At 42.3% G+C, this 27,602-nt stretch overlaps 1 protein-coding gene across 1 annotated transcript in view; it reads left to right on the plus strand.

The window, feature by feature from the left end:
- Positions 22,043–27,602, plus strand: part of EYA1 (EYA transcriptional coactivator and phosphatase 1) — a 376,069-nt gene continuing 370,509 nt past the window's right edge. The window contains exon 1 of the mRNA XM_018058424.1: positions 22,043–22,122. The gene's annotated coding sequence lies outside the window, so the exon portion shown is untranslated. The remainder of the gene's footprint in view (positions 22,123–27,602) is intronic.

The following is a 27,602-nucleotide window of genomic DNA, read 5'->3' on the forward strand; positions in this document are numbered from 1 at the left end:
ACATGGTCTGATAAATTCTGCTCTACTATAGCCAAAGCAGACCCCATAGGAATCAATCTTTGTATATTTTTTTCCTTTCTCCCATATTATACCCATCTTTGAGCCACTAGAAGGTGCTGTGGATTCTACCTTCCAAATATGTTGTGAATGTAACCAATTATTACCTTTTCCTCTAAGCTGACATCATACTCCACTTAGACAACTACTGTAACCTCCTAAATGGCAAAGGAGTTAACTTTAGATGAAAAGTGAGGGGCTATTTTAAAATAAAGAAAGAATATAAAATAGATATAAATAAAGGCACTTTTGTGTATTTGGTGTTAACTAAAAAACACATGAGCACGTTCCTCTTTGATTCTATTTTCTTCGTCATGTAGGAGGTGAGGTCATCTGCTGGGAAAAGGGCAAAGGTGTGGAGGTTTAAGGAAAGTGAGAAAGTGACCTGATCAAAATAATGCAGTGACTTGATCAAAAAGGTGGCATTTGAGGTTGGCCGTGAATGTAGTAGAACCAAGCTGCCATGTTGTGGGACACAGAGGAAATAGATTCACCAAACCTAATGATTTGGAGGTAAATACAGTCAAAAGATAAGAGGTGGAGGTAGTTTAGGTTATTGAAAAGATGGTTTTCATACTAAAACGATGGCTTGAAAGCTTTAATCTGGATAGGAATGAAATTAAGGGGGAAAAAAGCAAAGGCTAATGTATTTGTATAAAGTGAAATGGTCAGTGACCTAGAGGTTCCAAATGAGAAAAAAGCATTGCATTGTTTGGGGGAGGGGGCAGCTGGGGATAGTTGAACAGATAAGTTGAAAGCAGGAGGGTCATGGTCAGAGAAGGATTTCAAAATTAGTGATACTGGAGGCAGAGAAATTGTAGATGATGACAGTGTCTGAGGTGAGGTTATAACCTAAGGGACTGAAGTGAAGTGGAGATTGAGGTCAGAAAGAAGTGAGGAATCAAGAGGCATTGGTGATGGCAGTTGAATCTGTGGGTCCTGAAGTAACTCAAGATGATAGCAGGGCTTGAGGAAAAGGACCATAGCCAAAGGCCAGTGTCTTCCAGTGGCTGAGAAGTTTCTAACTTCCCAATGCATGCATGCTAAGTTGCTTCAGTTGTATCTGACTCTTTGTGACCACATGGACTGTAGCCCGCCAGTTCTCCTTGGTCCATGGGATTCCCCAGACATGAATACTGGAGTGGCTAGGCTACGCCCTCCTCCAGGGGATCTTCCCAACCCAGGGACTGAACTTGAGTCTCCTATGTCTCTTGCATTGGCAGACAGGTTCTTTACCACTAGCGCTGCTTGGGAAGCCCAGCTTTCCAACGGCCTAGCCAAATGGGATGGGCTTCAGACAGGAGATGACTAACAACCTGAGAGCAGCAGTGAGAAGAAGCACCACTCCTAGGTCCGGAGCAGTGTGAAGTGTTAGAAAACAGACAGCTACTTGCCAGCGCTTCATGAAAGTGGTGTCTCTGTCTCCCAAGTCTCAGAGCTGGGTCATGGACAAGAAAATAAAGCGTATTTTAGGAAGAATTGAAAAGTGGTAGATGAATTATCAAGTATTTATAACACATAACTTCCAGTTGCTGTCCAGCCTTGAGATCCTAGGATAATAACATGTCATAAAGTTTTTGTCTTGTCTGTATATCTGTACATGATGCTTCTCAAGTGAGACATACCAAAAAATTCTTATTTTCTGGAGGATGAAATTAGTTTTTAGTATCGAAATATGAAAAAAGAGCTACTGATAAATCTCATGGTCAAGAAAAAAAAAGGATATTATTGGATGATACATACTTATTTCTCAAGAATTTGAAAAAACATGTTGGTTATAAAAATGGCTCCCTTAAGACAAAATAGAAAAGTTGATCATTTTATTGAAGTGGCATTTCTGTGTCTATGAAGTGATTTGTGTGGTTTCTTTCAGTAATGTGTACATAATGGCTTGATATTTTAGTAAATAATGTGGTCGTATTCATATATGTGTACCTTCCAAAAAGAGGTAGAATGTGGTTTCCTTTTACAAAGAAATCTGGAATAATAATTTTTTTTTCATTTGTTGATTAGCTCTGAATTATCCAGATATTCCCAGATTAACCAAAAATAATTTGGTCCACTTTTTCATTCATTCAACAGATATTTACAGAATACCTCGTAAGGGCCACATACTATTTTTAAAGCCAGAAATATAATGCAAAGAGAAAAGGCTAGGCTTAGTATTCCATATTTAGTAGTTTCCAAAAATGGCTATATAATCTAATTCAAAGAACAACAAATAGTCTAGAATAATATGAACTTCTGACAACTCACTTGCTAATTTGAAAAATTATTAGATTTTAAAGATCCTGGTATATTTGTTTTCAATATGCTCTGGTATCAATATGAATATTAATTGGTAAAAACTGTGGCTTTTCTTTTTTTTCGTGAAACCACCGACTTATTCCACAATCTACAGAATTAAATCATGAGGTTGATTAAAACTATGCTGTGGACAGGCCAAATTTCCCTCCCTTTTTCCACAGGACAGTCCTGGTTGTTCTGGGTAATACTCTCAAAATATCCTGGCTGAGAAAATAAAATATATGATCAGGTTACTCACAGACAAATGAACTACAGGACCGCACTTAAGGTCATATTTTAAAAGAAATAAAGAAAATATATAGGGGCCAAATATGAACTTATAAAATTCCAGTATAATATTTGAAGTTAAAATTTTCTATCCAGAACTATCTATAGACACTCTAAAAAGTTTTTAGTGTTGTTCTTTGCATTAATTACTTGAAAACAAAGACAATGTTTATTAATGGGAACTTGGGTTTTAGAACAGATTTTTAATGAGTGGTGACATATGATATTTATCTGCAGAATCAGTAAAAGCTATTAGCTTTGGGTTCCGCCACAGAAAGACAGCGTCATGTTATGCATGATATCCAGAAAAAACACTAAAATAGTTTAACGAGCAAATTTCATTGTACCCTCAGGGGTGATTTTTAGTCAAAATCACTCCAAGCCTGCCATAACAAAGGTCAGGATATAAAGAACACAGAAGTACTGTCCTAGAGCGCCTTGATCTTTTATTGGTGGCTTACAATGTAACTGTCACCCATGACATTCTCAGTTGACAGGCTTCCCTTTAAGTCTGGAAATATTATTTTATCCTGTCTCTCACTTATCTTTTCCACGGGCATTTGTAAGTTGTGGCTTGAAATTTATGTATATACACAATGGATTTTAAAATAAAGAAAGATTTTTCCTAAAAGTACTCCTTAGAATTAAAGCTGTTTGGATAACTTATCATCCCGTTCAAACCAATGAAGCAAAATTACCCCCTGGGTTTCTGAGGTTAGGAATTTGGCCTAACAAAATGATAGTTCACATCCTACTAATTGTCAGTTCATTAATTACTGCACTTTTATGTGCAGTACCATAGAAATGCCATTTTAAGAAATTCAATTCTGAACAAAGATGGCCTAATGACATCTTAAAAACTTACCGTGATGGAGTTAGAGGATTCTAATACCCATTTCACAGATGAAGTTCAAATGCAAAAACCAAAAAGGAAATACAGAACCTAGGCTTCCACTACATGGAAAACAGAAGTTTATTATTTGGATTTTTAAAAGGGATTATTAGAAAGGGCATGGGGACTCAAATGCTATTGGTCTTGTTTTACTGTTTCTCAAGTAATGTCAGTAATTACACTGGTACTCACCGAGAACTACTCTTTGCCAAAAATTCTATTAGGTACTTAATTTACATTACCTGATTTAATTCTCAATACAATGTGGTAACATGGTTGTCTTCACAACTACTTTGCAGAAGAGGAAATGCAAGCTGAAAAGATTCATTTACTGATCTTGGTGTCAGAGAGTCAGGATTCAGATCCAGCTGTCTAATTCCAGAGCACGTGCCTTAAACCAGGCTGCTAAACAAGTTAAGGGACATTGTCACCTAGGATGTTCAAAAACCAATGAAAATTAATGCATGTATGTAGAATCTAGAAAAATGGTAATAAATGATCTTCTTTGCAAAACAGAGATAGAGACAGAGAAGAAATATATGGACACCACAGGCAGAAAAGAGGATGGGATGAATTGGGAGGTTGGGATTGACCTATGTACACCATTGATACTATGTATAAAATAGATAACTGATGAGAACATACTGTATAGCTCAAGGAACCCTACTCAGTGGTCTATGGTGACCTAAATGGAAGGAAATCCAAACGGAGGGAATATATGTCACTTTGCTGGACAAATGTGTATATGTGAAGCAAACACAACTTTATAAAGCAGCTATGTTCCAATAAAAATTAATTAAAAACAACATTGAGATTGGCATAGGTCCATTTTGTGAATGGAGACATTAAGGACCCAGCCCTGTGCAAGGTTACATACTTGCTCAGCTTCAAAACAAAGCTCTTTTTTAAGGATGCTGTACCAGGTAGCGTCCTTAATCCCATCTCCCCCCTTTAAATTATTTTACTTAAAAAAATGTAGTGTTCTTCCATTCTCCCTTTGTATAGGCTAGTACTTGACTCTCCTGCTGAAGATAATTTTTCCACATGGCTAAAAGCACAAGAGTTTATTCTCATGCAGTTACAGGTGGCCTCTCTTTCCCTGTCTCAGTGAGACTCTTCTATGACGGTCACCTGGCATGAGCTGTGTATACATGATGTATACATATGAAAGACAAAGTGGTGATGGAAGGAAACAACATCATCTCAAACTAATAGAGTAATATAGTTCCGCAGTAGCTATTTTTTAAAAAAAATCTCTGCCTACTTTGCCCCTGATATTTTCACATGGTACTTCCAATGCTGGGAAAGTTTTTTAAATGAGGATGGGGCTTTGCAGACACTTAAATCACCTTAAAAGCTGTGTTTTTAATATTTTCTGCGCATTTTCTAGCTGAAGTAGGAGTCCACTGGAACCATATTTTATCGTTTGCAAAGAAATCACTTATGTTCTGATTCCTACAAGTTACTTTTCTAGGAGTCAATTTCCTCACAAAATGTGAATAATAAATGTACCTCCTCCAAAAGATTGTTGTAAGGACTGATTGAGTTAATTCATATAAAGATCTGCAGTTAGATCTCAGAATTCACATGAAGAACCTGGCAATCAGATGGTCAGACTTCAATTTTCATGATACTAAGATTATGAAGGTATTTAAACACACACATACATACACATCAAAGCCTTCCAATGATTTGTTGCTCGTCCAACTTTCCCTTTCCTTTGGCAATATCTTCATGGTAAATCTAAGCTTTACCAACACAAATTACATACCCTCCCTCGTTGCAATCATTTTGTTTTTGAAATTGGAGAAATGCTGAACTACGTTAGAAGTGACCCACGACAAAGAAGACATTTTGAAACTAACAAAATAAAGAAGCTTCCTACTAAAAAATGGCAAACACTGGACTGAAAAATTAGGTAAGAGATCATCTTGTCTATATCAACCATCAGTTATCTTTTAAAATGGATGTGACTATGGTTACTGACACCTTTCACATAAAAGAAGTCTTGACCCAAATGACTACACAGTCATGCCTTCCAGAAATTTTAAGGGAATGAATTATAGCATGTTCCTCATAAGGCGGGAAATTACATTTTTTAAAAGGTAAACCAAATACAGATTTTAGGCCCCAAAATATTAACAGGTTCACCTCATCTATAAAACAAATGTGAGTGACAACCGCAACACTGAGATAGTCGTCAGAACGAAGCACATATACTCTAATGTAGGTCGTCCTCAAGGTAATAATATGATGGACTGTAACAAGAACAAAAGGGAGATAAGCTCCCAACATACACCACGTTTGGGTAATTTTTAAAGACGTCTGTAATGGAAATGCTGAAGTATACTCTTTCCCAAAGATTTGTTGGCCAAGTTAGATTTGTATGTGTGTGTGTACATGCATACTTACAGTACATGTGGTTTCGTCCAACCTCATGAGTGAAAAACTTCCCTGGAAGTTTCATTGTTTCAAACTGTATATTTTTTCCTGTAAATTCTGCTGTTGTGGCAAGTACCGTGAATTTTGTTGATGATGATTTTCAACTGGCAATGCTTAGATTTTCTCTGCTCTGAGCTGTTGCCAGAATATACTCAGTGAAATCAGCCCATCCTGGAAAGATCATAGATGAAAAGCAAACATATAAAATGAAGTAAGACAAACACGCTCCTGAATGATAATGAATACAGTACCTCACCGAATACAGCATACTAATCTTTCGTGTCCATATGTGTGCTATGCCTATATTTGTAGTTCTGAACCAACAATGTGACTGTTATCTTTTTCTGTGTACATCGCATGTTCTGATTTAAAATTTCAAAATGTTTTCCCATGTCAATGACAATCTTAATAGAGTCCAATTAGTTCCACAAGGCACTTTCTGATGCACAAGCCTCTGGCTTGATTGCGATGAATGGTGGGTATTTCCTGTGTCTAAGCCCACATATGGATTGAGTAAGGCAGTGGCAGAGAGACTACTGTTTTCCTTCACTACATCTTCATTTCTTTTTCACAGGCTAAGCCTTTTTTGTTTTTCCTGGCTCTGTTGTCAAAATACTGACCAAAGTTTTGGCTCATGGTTTGGAACACCAGGCCAAAACAATCCTCTGGAAACTAGTGTGGCAAAATGTATTTTAATCTATACATTCACCATTCAACCATGTGTATTACCACACCCACTGACCCACTCTGTGGTTTAAAAACAACATGAGTTTGCCCCCAGAACAGCTTAATTTATAGGACAAGTTTTTTCAAGCCTGCTCTATCAACATTAAAAAATGTTCTGAGGCTTGGTTTCATCACATCTCATGTGGAAAAAAAAAAAGTATTACCTACGCTAGGATCATTTTTGCTTCTGTTTTTAAAAACAAGGTGAATTCCTTTTGCATTCTGCAGAATTTCTTTAAAAATGTGTTCAAATAATGGAAGATTATTTTGATAATGCATGAAAAATACATCTGAATCAGAAGGCAGTTAATGCAGTTATTAAAGGTATTTCCTATCATGTTACAAATAAGAAAAGATGAAGAACTTTCCTTGAATTAGTCTTCATATTTTTTTAGGCTAATTCAAAGTGACTAATTGCTGTAAGTTTCAGAATCCACATTCTTTCCTTGTCTTTCAAGAAGTGTTGGATTAGTTCTTTACCTCTGTTTCACAATACAAAAGCATCAACAGTTGCTCTCCCAGCTAACTTTGAACATTACTTGAGTGATAAGATTGTCCAAAGGTATCCTGAAGGACTTTCTGAAGAGTGATTTTGCTCTTAATTATTCATCCGTTGCACTCCCTCCTCTTCTCCACATCCTTTCCAGCATTTATTGTTGAAGACTTTCCTTCCTCAGAATAGCCACTGAACCCACTTTCAAAGTTCTGAATATGTTAATGAATGCTAATTGCCTCTCTGTCAACAAAAACAGATTTTGATTTGCATCTAATAGTACCTGTTCCACTCAAGATGTTTGCCTTCAATAAGGCTATGCTGGAAAATTTTACTGAATTACATTAAATTTGCCACCTGGACTTTCTCCCAGATGAACAGCAAGAGCTAAAATGGTCAAAAAAATATCCTTTGACTTTAAATTAAGTATTAAAACTTTCAGCAAAATGCAATTTATAGCGTGTGCTGAGGAGAATTTTATAGCTCCCCCTTCCTCTGAGAGAGCAAGGGAGGGAGGGAGGAACAGGCTTACATTTTAAAAGAATTTGCCCCTCCTCTCTCTCTCTCTCTCCCTCCCACCCCACCCCACTCCTATCTGACAACCTCAGTCTTAGTAATTCAGTCTCTAGTAGTGGAAGAAGAATAAAGCTTTCCAAGGTCCCAAATCTAGATCCTCTTTTCTGAAATTAACAAACAATACTGACTTGGGACCAGTGACATAAGAGAAAAGATGGAAAAAAAGGATAGTGCGGAAGGCGTGGCTTTCTGGTCGCTGGTGGCAAACTTCGGGCTATACGATAGTGTAGTGCTATGTTTACGAGATATTTTAGTTAGCTGGAATGTTTTAGACTTAATTGTTCTGTCCCCTAATCTCAACCCAATTACCATTTCCTAAATTGTAAATATCCATGAACTAAAGACGTTCTCAGTTCGAAATACACTTGCATTTTTAGATTCCTGGGCTACTGATACCACTTAAAGGTTTTCACGCCCATTTGGGACAAGGATTTAAGATCTTGAATCAGAGGCAGCTTTATTTGCTCTCGCCGTCTGATCCAACAGTTACCGGGCACGCGTTCTCCGCGGACTTCAGCATCCCTGACGGCCAGCTGTCTTCACCTGGGATTCGTCCGAGGCCGCACACCCCTCAGTAAATGCACCGGTGTCAAGTCTGCCCAAACTCAGGCACCGCGGGGTGGAGGAGGGAGGGGTGGCAACGTCACGTCTTGGCCATAAATCTCTGAACTGAGGACGCTGCGACTGGTATTCGACTGCAACGCCCTTCCACCCATCAAGAAAAATCCATGAATTGCATAAGGCCAAAGGCGAATCTCCTGCGCCTAGACGGGCTGTGACTTCAACGGGCCAAATCGTATCTCCTATCTCGAAGTGCCCCTTATAAACAATTAAAAGCGCTTAGCCATTTCGTAGGAAACAAAGGAAAAGGCTGGAAATACCCCGGCAAAGAAAAAAGTGGTGGTTTTTTTTGTGTGTGTGGACAGAAGGGCTTTTATTTATGATCTATGATCTGTGATCTGTTTGCTAGAAATGTTGGCTATTGAATTACCGAAGTTTTTATTAAGTATACAACTAACAAAATAATTCTTGAAAGACTGAAAAGAATAAAAAAATATTCTATTGCATTTCCTTTTATTAGGAATGTGCAAGTTTAACACCTATTAAGAATCATTCTTACTCTGTAATGCAACAGGACTACATCTGTTTTTAATACTTGCTGTATAGATCATTAGCCTACTGGTCTTTCTGATCTCTTTCTGCAGTGGCAGAATAAATATTATAATTAATGCTATTTTTGTGCTTATATGTGCCCCTTTTGCACAAGATCAGAGATATTATTGGGTCTGCTAATGTAACCCAGGTTTTCAACTCAGGTGATTAGCTTAGGGAATTAAGTGTGTCTACTTATTATCCATTGAAGATTGCAAAGATAGAGCAGACAATCAGAATCATAATTCCAAATGAAAAGAAAGCATGATTCTTTAAAAGTGTTTAGAAGGGTACACAGCAGGGCATATTTTCTTTCTTACTGGCAAGAGTTTGTAACTGGATACGTTAACATTACTGAGAACATGAAAACATGAAACAAAAGTATTGATTCAAGAATTCACTGAAGAATCCAATGCACACTGACTGGTTTTATTTTATTCTTTTAAAGCACAAGTTACATTGGTTGTTTATGGCAGGCAGGTACAATGTGGCTGGTCCTCTCTTCAGTGCATCTTTTCAACATACATGATAGAAAGTGTTATTTATATTGTTAAATTAGCATTATATCCTCTTTAATTGCATCAGCTGCTAACAAGATCTAGAAATAATGACATTTAAAGGGAAAATGGCAAGCATCTCCAAAAGACTGCAGTATAATGGAAGAACCAAATTAATTTAACCTCATAATCTTCCATAATGGCTGGGTTTCATCATTCCCACAGATGGAGCTCAGAGGAATTAACAGTGCTGTGCATCTCCACAGACTCCATGGAATGGGTGGTTAAGAGGAGATTTGTCTTTATATTGCTTCAACTCACATATTGACAATGCTTGCTTGAAGTGTACTTGGAAATAGACTAGGAAGACAAAGTGTGTGGCTTTAAAAGGTGGAAGTGAAAAAAAACCTCATCTTGCAAAAATGTCCTGTCTCTAGTTTTATATGGTAGAGGTGAAACAAAATCTCTTTGTTGAGAGATGTGGGACCAAAAATTTCAGATTACCTATAAATATTCTTTCAAGTTTAAAGTGTAACGGAAAGGGACAGCAAAGGCTTAACCTCAGGAAAATGTGAGATTTGCACGTGTCTACAGCTAGTCTTTGAAAATTCCATTATTCATTTTTTTCCTTAATGATTTGTAATATTTTCTGGAACTTTTACTAAAATTAGAAAATAGAGAGATGAGGGGTTCCTGTGAGGACACAGAGGTACAGCAATAGATTTGGGGGTATTTTTTTTTTAATAGCTGCATCATGTAAATAGCTTTACTGCTATGATTTCTCTGTTACAATGACCTATTCCCTAGACATTATGTATTGCCCAAATTTATTATTGGTAAAGAGATCTGGAAGTATCTCTTCCAGCCATTTTTTTTTAATTCCAAAGAAGCCAGTTTCTTTCCACTGTCAAGAATAACTGTATTTTACTTTGCATCCTTTAATTGTGAATATAAATATGGCTTCCTGTTTGTGTGATCACAGAGCAGAGTTAATCTCAGAAAATAGCGGTAACAGCGTTTGAACGAACCACAATGTCGGACTCTATCCGTATCTCATTCGATAGGTTGGTAATCATGAAATTGAAATAATCTGCGAGTGTCCCACAGCGGTCTTAAAAACAAGGAAGATGGTAGCTGCTGAGGGCTCGCTAGAGGAAAACGTGACTGCTATTATTGCAAATGATCACGCTTATTCATTCAATGATCATTGCACTTTTATATGTCAAGTCCTGTGGGCCTTTCCCACAGGGGCTGCTCCAATGTGTCGAGTTTTGCACACATTTTTCTGTTAGAAAGTGGTTTGTATGCTACAGATATAAATTTCGCAAACGCCCCCACATTTCTCTCCATCTCCATAAAACTGGCAAATCCGCCCTCTAGGGGAAAAGCCCTATTGGTCTTCGGGTGGCACTTGGCTGGCCAAGAAGAATCACAGCCTCTCAAACGCTTTAGCCTCGGTGTTTCTCCAGTGAGTGGTAACTGGGCGTCGTTTGACTGCGTCCAGCTCCGCCTGCTCACTGCCTTTGCAGAAACAGCCCCAGAGAGCAGAGATCTGGTGAACTGGGCTACTGAGCACTTTCCCGCGGCTGTTCTCGTTTACCCCCACCTCCGGACTGTGTCCCACAGCTCCCCCAGAGAAATGGTGACCCCAGAAATTCTAGGAGGCTTTAGCTTATGGCAACAATTGGAGTGTGTCTGGGAGGTGGGAGGCAGAGGATCTTTAAGTTGTGAAGCACTGCGAGAATTTTTTTCCACTTAGATTGCCTGTTCACTGTGGGGGAGGGAGGAGATACCAGAGCTTCCCCCAAATGGCCTTTAAAAGCTCCAACCCTGACCTGAAACGGACCTTGGCCAAGGGTTAAAGTCGTCAAAAAAACGGGGATGGGGTAGTATTCTTAAAGGAGAAAGGAGACCAAGAGAGGTTTTACGCATTGCAATTTTCTGTTGCGGCAGGGTTTTTTTTTGTTTTTTGTTTTTCCGATGCTGCCCACAGCATAGGGAATCTTCCTGACCCAGGGATCGAACCCGGTCTCCCGCCTTGCGGGCAGATTCTTTACCATCTGAGCCACCAGGGAAGCCCCACAGTCCGCAGAACTGCGAAATGAAAACCGAGGTGGGGGTGCGGATGGGGGCTGGATATCATGGACGCTTAGAGATCAGTAAGGAAGAGCGAAGGGTTCGGTTCGCTGGAATCTGTGGACAGGGGTGCATATGGGTTCGGGGATGCTGTGGCCTGGCCTTGGAACACGCGCGGGATTGGGCGGGAAACGACCTGGCACATGGTTACGCTTCTGTTAAAGGGGGTGCACTGGCAGTCGGACCTCGGTTCGAGTCCTGAGTCTTCGACCACCTGGCTGGGTATCATTCATTGATAACACATTGACTGATGGCTCGCCCCACGCTAGACGTTATTCCAGAGGCTGGGCACACAGCCGAGTCAACCTGGGCAGATCACTGGACTCCTCGGAATGTCATTTATTCATCCGCACAGCTGCAGGGCTGGATAAACTACAAGGTCGCTGAGACCGCTTCCAGCTGTCAAATAGGACAGTGGAGCGAATGCGTGTGCCCTCAGCTGACCGATGAGACTCCTACTCTCGGCAGTGGGTAGGGAGAAGGCCCTTAGCTTCGGTCACTTCTAGGCAGGCAGGATACTGCTCTTCCTGGTGGTAAGCCGGGAAAACAGAACAGTGCGAATGTGCGGGAATCGAACGCATCGCAGCCACCGCAGGCTTGCTTTTCAAAATCCCACGACACACCTAGGTGAAAACTCTCTTCAGAGGCGCATCCTTCCTTGTCTGACCATTCTCGGTGTCAGAATAGGCCTGTGCAGCCAGCAGCCAGTCGGCCGGCATTAGCCCCTTTTACAGCCTGGGGCCAGAGGCCCGGCCTGTCCTCACCAAAAGGCTCTCTTGCCCGCCTGGCGCTGGAAGGAGAATCGACTGCAGCCCGCGGAGCCAGGAGCACCGCGGTGCCCCGCGGGGGCCCGCGCCGCCCGGCGCTGCAGAGCCCTGCGTCCCGCGCCCATTGCGGCGCCCTCCCGAGCAGCATTGGCTTTCCTGTCCCAGTTTCCACCGAACCTTGGTGAGCGCCTGCTCTCGCCTCGCGGGTGTCTGTTTCTAGCCCAAGCTGGAAGTGGAGTTAAGAGGATGAGGGAAGGGGCCGCCCGGATGAGCGGTGCCTTTGGGGAGTCACCGCGCGCACTGCCGGCGCTGGCGGAGCAAGCTGTTCCCAAGCTCCCAGGAACCCCGCGCGGAGGCAGCCGCGGCCCCACATCCTCTCCGCGCGTTCTATATCCCGGACGCCACAGGTGATGAGCAGGGTTCGAACCCACCTCTCCCGCACAGGCATTCTGCGCCTTTGGAGCGCCCCGGCGGGTGAGAGGCGCGAGCCTGGGCCGGCTCCCTTCCCGCCGGCGGTATCCTAATATCACCACCGCTGCGCCCTCTTCTAACCTCCCTCGGTGGGCTTAAAGTCTCAGGGTCCTCCTGGCTCGCTCCTCGCGCGCCCTCCCCCAGCTCCCGCATCCTAGAGCTTGGAACCTGAGCGCGCGTCTCCGCTGCGGCGTCGGCTGGCCGGGCGGCTGCGGAGTTGGCGTTGACGGCGGGGGGAGGGGTGGAGGCGGGGAAGGAAAGGGAGGGGTGGGAGGAGATGGAGCCCCGAGAGAGGCCGTGGGTTGGGGCAAACTGATCCTTGGAGGGCTAAGCAGAAGCAGCTGCTGGTAATAGGCGCCGCTGGGGGAGGCAGCGGGTTTCCCAGCCCTGGTCGCTCGCGGCTGCGACGGGCGCGCGGGAGGCCAGAGCCACCGCCGGCCGGAGCGACTCGGTGCAGACCCTCTTAACCTTCCGGGGGATCCGTCAGTCTCAGAGGGCTTTCCTGAGCCTCCCTCCCTCACCAAGACCGGGTAAAAATCACATCCCATTTCCCACTTCTCCCTCCCCAACAAGCGCTGTCTTTTCCCCTCCTAGCACCCCAAGAATGGTGCTGGGTGGGTTGTTATTCAAAGCCTCCAAGGGAGGAGGGACGGCAACTGGCTGCTGAAGTCCCCTCGCCTCCACCCCCACCCCCTACCCCGCCCACACTCAGCGTCCTTGCAGAGGTTGCCTAACACGACCCATTGTTTGAGACCCGGCGGCGAGGACGCGCCTCACTTAGAAGTATCTCTTGGGTGATCTTTTCCCGTGTACTTCTGAGAAGGGAGATAGGGAAACAGTGTCTATTGTAGTTTCAGCAGCTTCGAATATTCGTCAAGTTTGTAAATGCAAACAGTTGGAAACTTAAGAAAATTAATAAGCACACGAAAATCCACGACAAGCCATAACAACTCATTTTTATCTTTCATTTTATATCCGTCCATGACCAATCCAGATATTAAAAAAACCCGCGATTTTATGTCGTTTACATAAACCACAGGCATTTGGCATTTGCTCTCGAATTTTTATTCCGATACATTTATGAATTGGTAATTGGCCTTCAAAACCTACTAAATACATATTTTAATCCTGGAAAAATAAAATTCAGCTCAATTTATTGCATTTACATTTTATACAGTTTTTTTTCTTCCCTTTCTTTAATTGAGGGCAAGTTCTCCAAAGTCTCCCCGCCCCCACCCCTCCTCCCTGAGAGACCTACTTTCAGGGCCTCTGATTCCTCTGTTTTAGTGATATCTAGTAATAATTGCGGTCCCAGAATATAATCAATCTAGAATTTCTTTCTTTGAACATTTACATCATGCAGAGTTTTCGTTACAATCTTGTTAACATCTTTTGTTGAACTGAACTCATGTTAGAAAAGAAAAACAACACTGAACTTTCTTAGGGAGAGAGAAATTTTTCTTAAATCTTGATTGAGATATCAGCGGTAGCACTTTGATTTATCTTTCCTTCCCAAAGGAAGTTAGTGTTCGGTTTTATTGATCAAATGGCGCATCTATATGGGCAAAAGTTTGTCTTTTAATTCTGTTAACAATTATGTATACTTTTAGCAAGAAGACGGTAAATTCTGAAGCAAAACAGCTTCCAGAAGAAAACCACTCTCTTTATCTTCTGCCTACCTGTTTAGCCACCCAGAACATAGCCTAAAGGTATCTTTTCCTCTTTACTTCTCTGATACTCGAGGGCTTCGGGACTCTCTAAATAAATGAGGTTCTAATGTCCTCTTTGAGGGAAGCTATGCATTTCTGTGTCTCGGATTTGGACAAAGGAGCTGTTCATAGTCTTTGGGGGGAAATAATCTACTCCTACTTAGAAACAGCCTCGGGAACAGCATCCGTTTCTGAGGTTCCCCGGAAAAATCCCCACAGCGTGGGCTGCTCCAACATTTACGTCCGTAGATGCGTCGCGGTCGCTCTTCCACACCTATTGGATAAGGGCAGCTGTGAAGAACCAAAAACGGATATGTATTGGGAGAGAAGAAGGGAGATTCTCGAATTCTAAAGCAGTACCATCATTTCTAGTTTCACTTCTCTCCTCCCCACCTCCCCTACCCTCCCATCCAGTTTGCAGGGCCACGTGTGCGATTCTACATCCCAGAGTCTCTTCTCGAGTTTCTTATATATATATTTTTTTTTTTCCCTCTCAAGTCGTCAGAAAAATAATGCCGAGGGGGTAAAGGGGGCCTGAAATCGAATTGTAGAGGCAGCAGGCAGAGCGACCAGACACGCCTGCACACAGCCCCAGCAAACCGGAGTCTCTCCGGGCTTTTTCGAGACCGCATCCAGTCCAAATGCGCAGCGTCCTGGGCTGGAAGAAAAAGACGCGTCTTACGAAAGAAGCTAGACTTCTGTAATGTGAAGGCGAAATCGGCAAAGAAAATCCTCCTACCTGAGGTGAATTTCGCTTAACTCTCTGAACCGAGCTCAAGTCGCTTCAGGGTCTTTGGTCCTGCGGTTCCTCCTACGTTGCCACAGACCCACGCGCGGGACCTCTCACTGTCTCAGACTGTCCCTGTTTTCAAGCTTCCTAGCTCCGTTTTCACGTCAAATGAGTCATCCACGTTTGATCCTTGCAGCTACAATTTGCAGGAATTCATGCACAGGGAACCCCTCTTTCCGAGGCAAACGGTTTGATCACCATTTCTAACTCACATTTAAATTTCAACATACTTTCATATCCCCCTGTGCCTGGCCTCGAGGCAAGTACACTTTCAACCGCACAGGGTACAAGTAAACGCTCGTTGGTGCATTTTGCCTCCAACAATATCATTGCTCCTGACGGCACTTCAGAATTCCCCACGGTACTGGAAAGACACCCAAACCTATTGAATAAATGACTTGAGACTGCTGAGAATTTTTATTTAACAACAAAGATGAAAAATTGCTATAAGTAGTCACACTGCAGGGACCACAGCGATCTTTTCTTACATAAGGGAGAATAACTCCTTTTTCACTCCAACAAACGTTTTGTCCCAGCTGATCATCAGTGGTTTCCTTAGCTGATTGTGAAGTGGTTTGAGTTTTCCTCTTGCCTATATAAATCAGTTTTATGATTTGAAGGAAAATATCTATATTGTGTTAGATTTAGGAAAATTATTTGGCTCACCATCTGCTTCAGAATCTACAGCAAATTAAAACATGAAATCTTGGGACAAAGCTTTTAGAGGAAAGTTGCCATGAGTTGTCAGTATGCTGTGTATTCTGAAAAATGAATAATGAAATTTTCTTTCAGACTCCTTCCTTTCATACTTACTATAAACATCATGGGTTTTGGCTCTGGTTCGGTTAATTTATAGATTTAATATTACATAAAAGCACTAGTTAAAATGATGCACAAAGCAATGTAAAATGTTATTCCTTGAAGGATAGCTTAAGCTATCAAACATTTGTAGATAAAGTAGAATACCCTAGCAAAACCAAGCAAGCAAACAAAATGTCTGCTGTTAGGAGAGAAACCACTTGGAGGCCAAGAATAAAGCAAAACAAAAGAAACAGGCATAAACAAAAACGGGAACAAAAGAAGTCAACTTCAATCAGCAGTTCAACTCTGAATATCTGAGTAATGTTCAAGGACACACTAGGTTTTCATTATCTAGAACATCTCCTCAATGCCTCTTGTTACATGTTAAGAAATAGAGACAATTAGTGTTGGAAACATCATTTTCCTCACTCTAAATATTTTATGCTTATCAAACAAACAGTGGGTAGTTTGCTTTCTTCCTTTCACTACTCCTTTGGCACTAAATTTGGCACTTAGATGGTGCTTGGCTTTGCATGCAAGGCAAGGCAGTTAGAAAATTATCTTTATAGCTACCTCTGGTGCTATTCTTCAGGCGTACTGTTGGCTAGGAGAGAGATGATTGCTTCATCTAAATGGGCTTCAGTCCACAATCTATACATTTATAGAATAACCCCTTATGTTACCTCTTCTCAATGAATTCAAGGTTTCTTATCCTAGGCATTCTGAAGGCAAAGTAAACTGCTGAGTTTTATTTTTGCATGATGATAGAACTCACAACATGGAATAGATTTTTTTTTAAGTTCAACAGTAATTTACAACTGTAAACCTAAAGTCAATAAAAGTACTATCAGCTATCTGCCAAATACTTGGTCAGGAAATAGCAAATGAGATTTAACCTAGATAAGTACAAGCAATAGGTCTGGGGAAATATAATCTAGACGTCATAAACTTGAGGTCCTACTCCATACTCCTCATGAGTCAAGCTACCAAATATTTCCATTCCGCTGGCCATTAGAGTTTACTTGTGAAGCATACAGTTCTGTTCCAGACTATACTGAAGGAATAATTGTGTTGGATGTTTTAAAAATGCACCGGCAATTTTATTCTTAGAGGAAGAAGTGCTATTTTTTACATTTCTTAGTTGTGAGAAAGAAGAATAAATCTGATGCCTGTTTGTCATCTGATATTATAGGAACGTAAAAGGAACAGTCAGGCCATTGCCTTCGGGCTGGGGGAAGAAAACAGTGACTTCCACATTGAGGAATCATATTCCCCCAGAGCACTTGTTAGATATCCTCTCTTTGTAAAGGTAAAGGCAGCTTCCAAGTGGATATGTTAACAAGTAGAATGATCTGGATAAAAGCAAACTGGAAGCTCAGGAAAGCTCCACCTACAGCAGTGGTTGACAGTGAAAAGTACGTATATGCCAAGAGAGAAAGAGGATAAAAACAGAAGAAATGTAGCCAAATGAAATATGCAGAAGGATTGCATCTCAATCACTTTGGAAGACTCACCTAAAAAGAAAAGCTCAACAAAACATACGTGGTTTTTTTTTTAATTAGTCAAATGTACTATTAAGTTTGCCATAGTAAATATTTATGAGACAAAAGATAGGGGTAAAACATCACCTGAAGATTATCTGTAGGTCTTTAGTAGCAACCTGGCCAAGAATCCTAGCCTTGCACCCCTCACTTGCTGTCCTAAGCTAGAAGTGCATAAAGATAAAAGTAAACAAACTTGTTCCCTTTACCCCAGGTCCTCTTACTGCATACTTCCAAAATCCCTGGTGTGATTAAAGAATTTGATGACGTTAAAAAGTCTCGATAGGAGGAAATGTATTTCCTAACATGAGTCAGCATGGTTTAGAAAACCAATCCTAATGTAACAAGGAATTGGATGGAAAGGTCAAAAATTTATGGCTCATGTAATAAGTTCCCGGGTAGTGAGTAGACTTTTCCCTGGTTTATATCACACACTTTCTTTTTTAAGGGAGCAATAGGCATTGACATTTAACTTTCAGATTATAAGATATTCCAGTAGACTAAAAAAGACGTGCACTTTCGATAATATAAAGGTCCTAGGGTATAGGGACCATGTCTTGAGTCTTGTACATAACTTTTCTTGGAATAATCATTCTAGTGCTTTTGAATAATGCTTTCCATCGAGATATACTCTACACTCAAGGAATTAACATGTTTCCTCATGGTACTCAGTGATGTAACTGAGTGAGAGAAGAGAGGCCAGGGCAAGGGGAAAATGATTGGTCTTTTAAAAGTTTTGTGTGTTTTTTTTTTTTTAATGGTTCCTGTACATAAGAGCATTTCCAACTCATACCTGGAGAGTTGGCTTCCCTCTTGGCTGTTTCCATACTGTCCAGTCCTCTCTCCCTGATGCTCTGAGGTAAATCTCAATCTAAATTTGTGGGCTGGATCTTCATTTTCCTTATGAAAACTCCCATTTGGTGCATTTAATGATATTTTCTAGATGAAATTACACTGCCAAACTAAATAACAAAGGAATGTTTAAAAACCTGGGGCCGTGTGTGTGTGTGAGAGAGAGGTCTTTGAATCAGGACTAGTCATAACATACCTGTCAGTATAGGCAGAATACACATGCTCAAAGAACTACAAAACTCCTGTTGATTTTTGCCCTCTGCCTTCTGTGGATCTGTATTTAAAAGTTTGAGGACTCGGATATCGATGTACATTTCTGTCACATGTGTTCTATATTTATGCCATAAGCCACAGTATAACTCTACATTTAAGGAATTTTTGTGCAAAAAAAAACTTTCTTTTTTTTATTGCACACAATGTTGGTTAGGCCAGCAGTTAGGATTAGCATTTTATGACATGTAAACAGCTGAATGTTCTAAGTTCAATATAAACCAACAGATACATAATTGAGTCCTTATGGCGTTTACTAGTTACTCACATGGCAATCCAGAAGATAAATATCTCTCTATATATACATCAATAGATGAATATAAACTCTCATGTAGCCTCAAATGGAGAATTGTGAATATATGTTTTATTGGATTTTGGCTTGCGTTGCAAAAGACATTTACATTCTTATTGAAAATTTTATTCATAGTTGCATTCACGTCAAGTGAAAAAAAAAAGCATATTTTATGTCAAAAATAAACCTATCTTGGGTGGTATAATTCATTTGCAGATTGTGACCCTATGCCCAGGCAGGACTGTAAATCCACGCTGTGTGCCTGTGATTGATTTGGGATTTGGATTTCTGATTTGGCTGAGAGATGTGCAAAAACCTCAAGTAGTCAACAGCTCCCTACTGGCTATGCATCTGAGGGGCTCAAGAACATTGTTTATTCCAGCAAGTGTCTGGAATACATTATACTCGATAAATTGGCTCCTGCTACTCCCGTTTTGGAGAATATGAAGAATTTGTATACTGTGCTGAAATAAATGTACTTTGCCCAAATAACAACTTTCCTTAAAAGAAAATTCTAAATATGACTCTATCATCTGAATCTAGGATTTCCAATATTTTAAACACTTGGCATTTCTGAAAGAGTAATAATGAACTAATTCTCTATACCTTCAAACTCAGAAACTGGTTCAAAATTTAGAAGATCTGTTTTTATCCAGGGGCCATATGAATTGAGGTTTCCAGAAGTTTAAAAAATAAAATGGTAGGACATTTGGCTTCAAATTTGTTATATATATATATATATTTTTTTTTTAAAGAAAAGACCAAGGCTAAGGATCAAACTGCTCCTTGTATTAAAAGATTAAAACATTTTAAATTATATTTTACTTGAGTTATACTGATTTTTCAAAAAAATAACAAGCCTGTAGTCTAACAAGAGAAACTTTCATTGGTTTTGATGAGGTCTTAGCAGACACATATTTGGTAGTTTGGGGTTACTGTGTGCTCACTGTTGAAATAATACTTTTGATCACCTATGCTTTAAGAGATTCTGGATTCACTTTATGTTATGGAAATTCCTTGTATTTGTGAATGGGTAGAAATAATAAGTGATGAATTAAAAAAGGCAAAGCCATCCTCATCAACTGGGTGATCTGTATAATGTTTCTATTTGGACAAGGTATTGGGGTCTAAGTGGGATAACATAATTCATCAATGTATTGACTTCTACCTGAAGTCCTCTTCACCCAACTGTTGTTTGTCATTGTTTAGTCCGTAAGTCTTGTCCAACTCTTTTGCGACTGTAGCCGGGCAGGTTCCTCTGTCCATGGGATTTCCGAGGCAAGAGTACTGGAGTGGATTGCCATGCCATCCTCCAGGGGATCTTCCCATGTCTCCTGCTTGGCAGGAGGATTCTTTACCACTGAGCCACCAGGGAAGCCCCTTCACCCAATACACAGTGTATTTTGAAAACTGTGTCTGTTTACATATAAACATTCAACAGATAGGATCAAAAATCAGTCTTTGCGTAGATTTCCAATTACCTCCAGGGTGTTGGTTTTATATCCTAATCTATAATCTGTGGTTTTTGAAGGTGAAGGATTAGGTCTCATTGTTCTGCCTGGCACTTTGTGGTACCTACTACAAGTCAACAGACACTCAATGACTGATAGAAACAGCAAAGCTCTTGTGAATCTAGCCGATTTTGAAAGTGTGTACCATAATACCCGTATTCATGCCCTGCTTTACACTTTCCGAGGCCTCTTTGCTTATATTATCTCATTTGATGGGAATAATTGAGTGAGGGGTGGGGAAGGGATTACATTGGAGAGGGAGAGAGAAGTGCAAACATTTGAAGGCTCACTGAGTCCTTATAAGAGCAAATCATGAAGGTATTTGCATATCTTTCACTGCTTGTGATTGGATCCTAATCAAGTAAGAGGACGTTCCCAAAGAAGGAATATCTCACATTACCTACCTGTGATGGATGCGTTGGTGGCTTTCCAGATGGCACAAGTGGTAAAGGATCCACTTGCCACTGCAGGAGATGCAGGAGACAAGTGTTCCATCCCTGGGTCTGGAAGATACCCTGGCGGAGGATATGGCAACCTGCTCCAGTATTCTTGCTGGGAAAATTGCATGGATAGAGGAGCCTGGCAGGCTACTGATTATGGGGTCACAAATGAGTCAGACACTATTGAGTCTCTCTCTCTCTCAAACACACACACACACACAGACACGCGCACACACACACACACACACACACACACACACACCCTTCATCCAATGCTCAAATTCTTTACAGGTTGAATCAAGAGTCTCTTTAGCCCCTATTACAGATGCGAAGGGACTCTGAGGTGACAGAATCTCTCCCCTACCCTCCCAAAAGGTACCTTGATGCCCAGAAAGGTAAAACATTAAATAGTAAGGATACAGGGTTAGACGTGGAAGTTTAGTCCAGGCCCCCAAGCACGATTCTGGGGAATCCACTTACCACTCTTCGCGTCAGTTTCCCTAGCTCTAAGAAGAGTACATAATTTTAAGACCAATTGCAAGATTATTTGAATTCTGGACGTTCTGATAACTTTCAGTTGGACTGCTTATTCCTTTATACCCTCCCCACCCCACCATGAAAAAAAAAATCACCGTGTCACTCCACCCACCTCCACCTAGTTCCTTCTTGTTAACAGAGAAAACCCCACCACCCTTTGGCTCAGTGGAAACATCGCGAGGGCCCAGGCGTCCGAGTCACCCCTGGGGGAGTGGGCAGCAGGCCCAGACTCCAGGTTGCGGGCGAGGGTAGTTGGAGCCCAGTGAGGGGGTTGGGGGGAGGGCGGTTGGAGGGGAAGGGGGTACTGCGAAGACCCGGGGTGCTGGAAGGAGGGTTCCCCTCGCCAGTACCGGCCCCCGCGTCGCTGAGCACTTAGAGCCGCGCCAAGGGCGGCCCGCGACCAGGAGGCACAGGCGCATTTCAGAAGGAAAGAAAGAAAAAAGCTTCCACTGGCTCGAATTTCTGGAAGCCAGAGCAGTTTTGGCCCTAAACACCAGCACAGAACCCCTCTTGCCTCGGCCTCTCCGTTACCCATTTTCGGTTTGGTTTTGGAAGAACCGGTTCCTCGGCCCCGCGTCGCCGAAGTTGTGACCCGAGTAAGTCCAGCCGCCGGGCCCGGTCGCCGGCCACCCTCCCCTCGCGCGCTCCCTTCCCACCTTGGCCCCCGGCGGCCGCGCTCCCGCCCCTGCCCGGGCCGCCCGGCCGGCTTTGGCCTCCAGTGGGGTTGCGGGGACCAGGAGACTTTGTTGTGAAAAGAAATCTGACCCTTGGGCTCCGAGGCCGCAGCCGAGAGAGCCCGGGGCCACGACGCCCGCGGCCCCACCCGCGCCAGGAGGGTGGCGATCGCGTCTGGGGGGCGTTGGTGGGGGGAAGAGAAGTGGGTGCAGCCAGGCGCGGCGCCCCGACCCCTGCCTGTGATCGCGCGCGCGCCGCCTGCCACGCGCCCCCCGCGCCGCCGCCGCCTCGGCCTCCTTCTCGGCGTGGGCACCGCCGCCAGGTACGCGGAGCCACCTGGAAGGGTGCGGCGGCGCGCGCGCAATAATGGGGACGCGCGTCGGGCGAGCAGCTGGGGGACGCGGGCCTCGCCCCGGCCCTCGGCGGCATCAGGGCGCTTCACGTGAGGGCTGTGTCTGGGGCCGGTGGGTTTTCTTTGAGGGGAGGTGATGACTGATGGGGAAGTCGGGGGACGGAAAGGGGGGCCGGTCATCTTGGCCTTATTTGCTGTTGCGATTGCTCTCTTGGACGGGTGCTTGTGCTTGAAGCTCCAGTGATAGGAAATATTTGGGGAGCAGTCTGGACAAACGAACATTTAGTGAGTTGTAGCCCCTGGAGTTATGTCTTTTGGCCCAAAGTGGATTGTTTGGTCCAATTCAAAGAGACCAGTTAAAAGAAGTAGCAGATGACTTGGAGGAGGTCAACGCGGGTGAGGTATTATGATTCTATGAATAATTAGGGAAGCGAGAAAAAATAAACAGGATCTCTGCTTTAGCTTTGATGAAGATGGACGGAGGAAGGTGAGAATGATTCAAATGTTATAAACAACTATCATTGTTTACTTCGATTGAGATCGTCTCTCATCCAAATTTTTCCCCCCTAAATCTGGACATATTTTATTTTATAATTGGAAGAAATTTGCTTTACAATGTTGTGTTGGGTTTCCACACTACAACTCAAATCGGCCATGCTGTGCTTGGTGGCTCAGTTGTGTCTGATTCTCTGCAAGCCCATGGACGGTAGCCGGCCAGGCTCCTCTGTCCATAGGGATTCTCCAGGCAAGAATACTGGAGTGGGTTGCCATGCCCTCCAAAGCCAATTACACCTACTTTTTTTTGTTGTTGTTGTTCTGGGAGCCAGACTGACTAACACTAGCTAGGTAAGTCATTTCCTAAAACTCAAGGCTTCTAGAAGCTGGTACAAAGTTGCTGTATAGCACAGGGAGCCCAACCTGGCGCTCTGTGACAGCCTAGAGAGGTGGAATGGGGAGGACAGGATGGAAGTTCAAGAGGGAGGTGATATATGTGTAATTATGGGTGATTTGCCTGCAATGCAGGAGACCTGGGCTGGATCCCTGGGTTGGGAAGATCCCCTGGAGGAGGGCATGGCAACCCACTCCAGTATTCTTGCCTGGAAAATCTCCATGGACAGGGGAGCCTGGCCGGCTACCGTCCATGGGCTTGCAAAGAGTCACACACGACTGAGCCACCAAGCACAGCATGGCTGATTTGAGTTGTAGTGTGAAAACCCAACACAACATTGTAAAGCAAATTTCTCCCAATTATAAAATAAAATATGTCCAGATCTTGGGGGAAAAATTGGGTGAGAGAAGATCTCAGACCTGTTAAGAAATGTAAGTTGATTATATATTCCAAAGAATCAGTGGTGTCAGCACTGAGGATGCCGGGTAAATGGGAAGAGCAGGACTGATGGAGGAGCAGGATGTCCATGGAGGCCAAGGAAGGCCTTCCTCCATCCTGTTCAGAGACCCTAGAACCCTGAATGTCCTCTGTCTCTAGCTCAGAACTGTCCATTTAGCCTAGCACTGGGAAATGTGCCATATACTGAACATCTTGTTACATGGATTCAGATGGTTTCTGCCCTGAAGGAGCGGTTTGGTGGACAATTGTGACTCATAGGACTAGCACTTGGATGGGGAAATATACGAACAGGCTTCCTGGACGCAGGACTGCATGGGCCTTGAAGGCTGTTTAGCAATCTGGGTGGAAGGTGTGTCCTCTGAGTAGAGAGCTTTCATCACTAAGGGCATTGGGAAACAGTCTGGGGAAACTGCAGGTGAGTAGGAAGCCCGGACACAGGAGAGATGCAGAGGGACCTCAGCTGGGGACAGACTGGAAAGGGCTTTGATGTCAGGCCAAATGGACTAAGTCAGATTGTTCCCTATTTGGAAGAGAGCAGAAGCTAACATGTTTCACAATTTGGAACATATGAAGGCCGTGGGGGAAAAGGCAGAGGAAAGTGTTAATATAAGATGTTACAAAATAAGTATGAAAACATCAATTAGTAGGATTATTTAGCTTATAAAAACGTCAAAATGTTCATAAAAGGTAATTAAAGAGAGGGAGCATAACAAGAACAAGATTGTTGCACTAATTGTCTTAGTAACCTGAAATACTGAAGTATCCAGCTATCCTTACACAATTGACTTATGATAATTTCGGTGTGTAAGAAACTAGAAATGATGAAGCGTAGTGCGTTATAGTTTTATGACCTTTCATCCTTTACTAAATGATTATTATCATCCACTCACATTTATTGAGCATGTACTATGTGTAGGATTTATTATCAACCTTCTCCATCCTATTATATATTATTGGTGTCATTGTATAGATAAAGAAGCAAGCTCATCAAGTTTTCCTATGAGTTTAAATGAGCTGCCCTGGTGGCTCGGACAGAGGAATCTGCCTGCAACGCAGGAGACCCGAGTTCCATCCCTGAGTTGGGAAGATCATCTGGAGAAGGGAATGGCAACCAACTCCAGTGTTCTTGCCTAGAGAATTCCATGGACAGAGGAGCCTGGCAGCCTACAGTCCATAGGATCCCAAAGAGTCAGACACGACTGAGTGACTAACATTTCTTTCTTTCATAAGTATAAATTAATTTAAGAAACTTGAACCAAAACTTAAGCATAGTGAGGTTTCATAATTCACAGAAGGTGTTCAAAGAAATTCTTATAACCTTTCCCTAGGTAACATTTTTCCAATATCTTTAAATGTTATTCTTCCTTCATTTATGAACTCAGACTGTGATGCAAGTAACTCTCTTTCTGTTTAGAGGAAAATTCAGGGAGGTGGGAGAATTATCTCCCATTTTGCTGGTGACTTCTAAAAGTATAGAATTCAGTGTTTTATCCTTAAGTTCCTCTAAAAGTTATGGTGAAACATGACTTAATGCAAAATAGTCTTCTATTTTTAATAGGAACTTAGAATATACTTAATTTTGAATTATCTAGAGTTGTTTTATTTAGAAACCAGAGCCATTTATTTGTATTTAAAGCAGTGTTTATTATTTGTATCAATGCTTGTCTGTGTGAATAAATGCAAGACAGTGGGGAAAAAAAAAAGAAACAAGTTCCAAGAGGTTCATTAATTTTTCCGAGATTACAGAGTTGATGAGTGACAGAATAACTGACTCAGATCCCTCCCTACATTCGCTACGTCTTTTTCTCTCCCCTTGGCTGCATCAGGACTAGCTGTCTGGGGCTTTCTGTTCTTCATCATTTCTACCAGTGACTTCAAAAAAGGAAACTAATGGAATGGTTTTGAGGTTGGCATATTACACAAAACTGAATGGCTATCTCAGATCTTTTTCAGAAGAGTTTGTGTGTCCCTAAGCTCATAAGCGCTGGTAGTGTTTGGCTCCAGAGGCCACTGACCACAGACATGTTGTGGTGGGGGTTGGGTGGGGAGGGGAATCAGAGCATTAACTAATTTCTAAAAAGATGAGTAATTAAATTTGGGGACTTGAGAGGAGATTGGATTGTAATCTTAGGAAATATCATCGTAATCTTCTGATGTTTCAGGGATTACTTTGTATCAGGGGCATATTAAAATACATCCGTGATGGTGCAGAAGAAAAATGGACCCTAGAAGAGAGGGTGTTGATAGGTCTATTTCAGCTCAGTACAAGGGGAAGGCTCGTAAATGTTAAACCTTCCAGCTGTACACCAAGTGGCATGCCAAGTTGGTGAATTTCTGTCCCCAGAAGCAAAGATGCAGAAGCAAGTTGGCTGTTAGTCAGGGAGGCTTCGGGTGATTCCTGCCCTAAATGGAACTTAGTTTCCACAGCTTTCTTCTGTGGCTCCATCACAACATCCCATACCATGTATATTCCCATTACATTATGTCACCCGGTAGCTCTTCTCTTAGTGAATTTAGGAGAGAGGGCTTTGTTAACCATTTCAAGGTTTGCTCTAATGTAAGTTGTTCTTTGATTTTAAGAAGAGCAAAATCCAAAGAAACCTTGAGTCAGTGCCTTTTTTTCTGACCACTTAATGCTTTCTCTATCACTGTCTTTGTTTTTGTGTTTTGGCCTCTGAGACTGCAATCCCGCAGTCTTATTCTGCAGCAAGCAATCCTTACTCTTGTCAAGGTGCAACTAAAAGTAAGAGTCAGCAGCCAGGAAATGAGGAAATTGCTTTGCTTAACGTTGCTTGTGATTGTCAAGGGTAAAAGAGCAGCGAGGCATTTATTCCCCAGTTCCTCCTGAACTGCATATGTAATCTGCATGCATCCTAAGGTCTAATGAGGAATCTGGGTCCCCTATAGTAAATACATTATGTAGTGAGCTGACTGTTTGTCTCTGCCTCCATCCATGGTTAAAATTGCCTTTGAATTTTAGCAAGAAATGAAAGAAAAAGAAGTGACATCAGAGCCTGAGAAATATGTTTGCACCTTATTTTTGTGACTAAAACTGCTTTTTTGTTCTGGACAGCTGAACTTATTGTGGATTAAGCAGTCAAGCAGAAATAGGTGTTGCATGCCTTAGGGGGGAGTGTTGGTAGGTGAACATTTGGATAAAGACCAGCACTGATGTCATGTTTGATTTGGAGGGGCAAGAACTTACCATCCCTGATGAAGAAGGCAATCACTGTCAACACCGTTTGTGGCTTCATTAATGGTAGTGGGGAAAAAGGAGGTTGACAATTGATACGAGATATAAATTTTGGCACATTAAAAAAATCAACTTTATAAAGTGTGTAGGTCAATGAATTTGAACAATTATATATACTCACATGATCATGGCCATTAAGATATAGAACGTTTCTGGTGGTGGTTTAGTCTCCAAGTTGTGTCTGACTCTTTTGTGACCCCTGAACTGTAGCCCGCCAGGCTCCTCTGCCCATGAGATTTCCCAGGCAAGAGTACTGGAGTGAGTAGCCATTTCCTTCTCCAGAGGATCTGATGGAACCCAGGTCTCCTGCATGGCAGATGGATCCTTCACCAACTGAGCCACCTGGGAAGTTCCCTCATGCCCTCTGTAGTCCAACCCCACCCCACCCACATCTTTATCCCTAGGTCTACTCCCCTGCTTTCCACCCCTATGGATGAGTTTTGGTGAT

Source organism: Capra hircus, chromosome 14, assembly GCF_001704415.2.
Source record: "Capra hircus breed San Clemente chromosome 14, ASM170441v1, whole genome shotgun sequence".
Lineage (NCBI taxonomy): Eukaryota > Metazoa > Chordata > Mammalia > Artiodactyla > Bovidae > Capra > Capra hircus.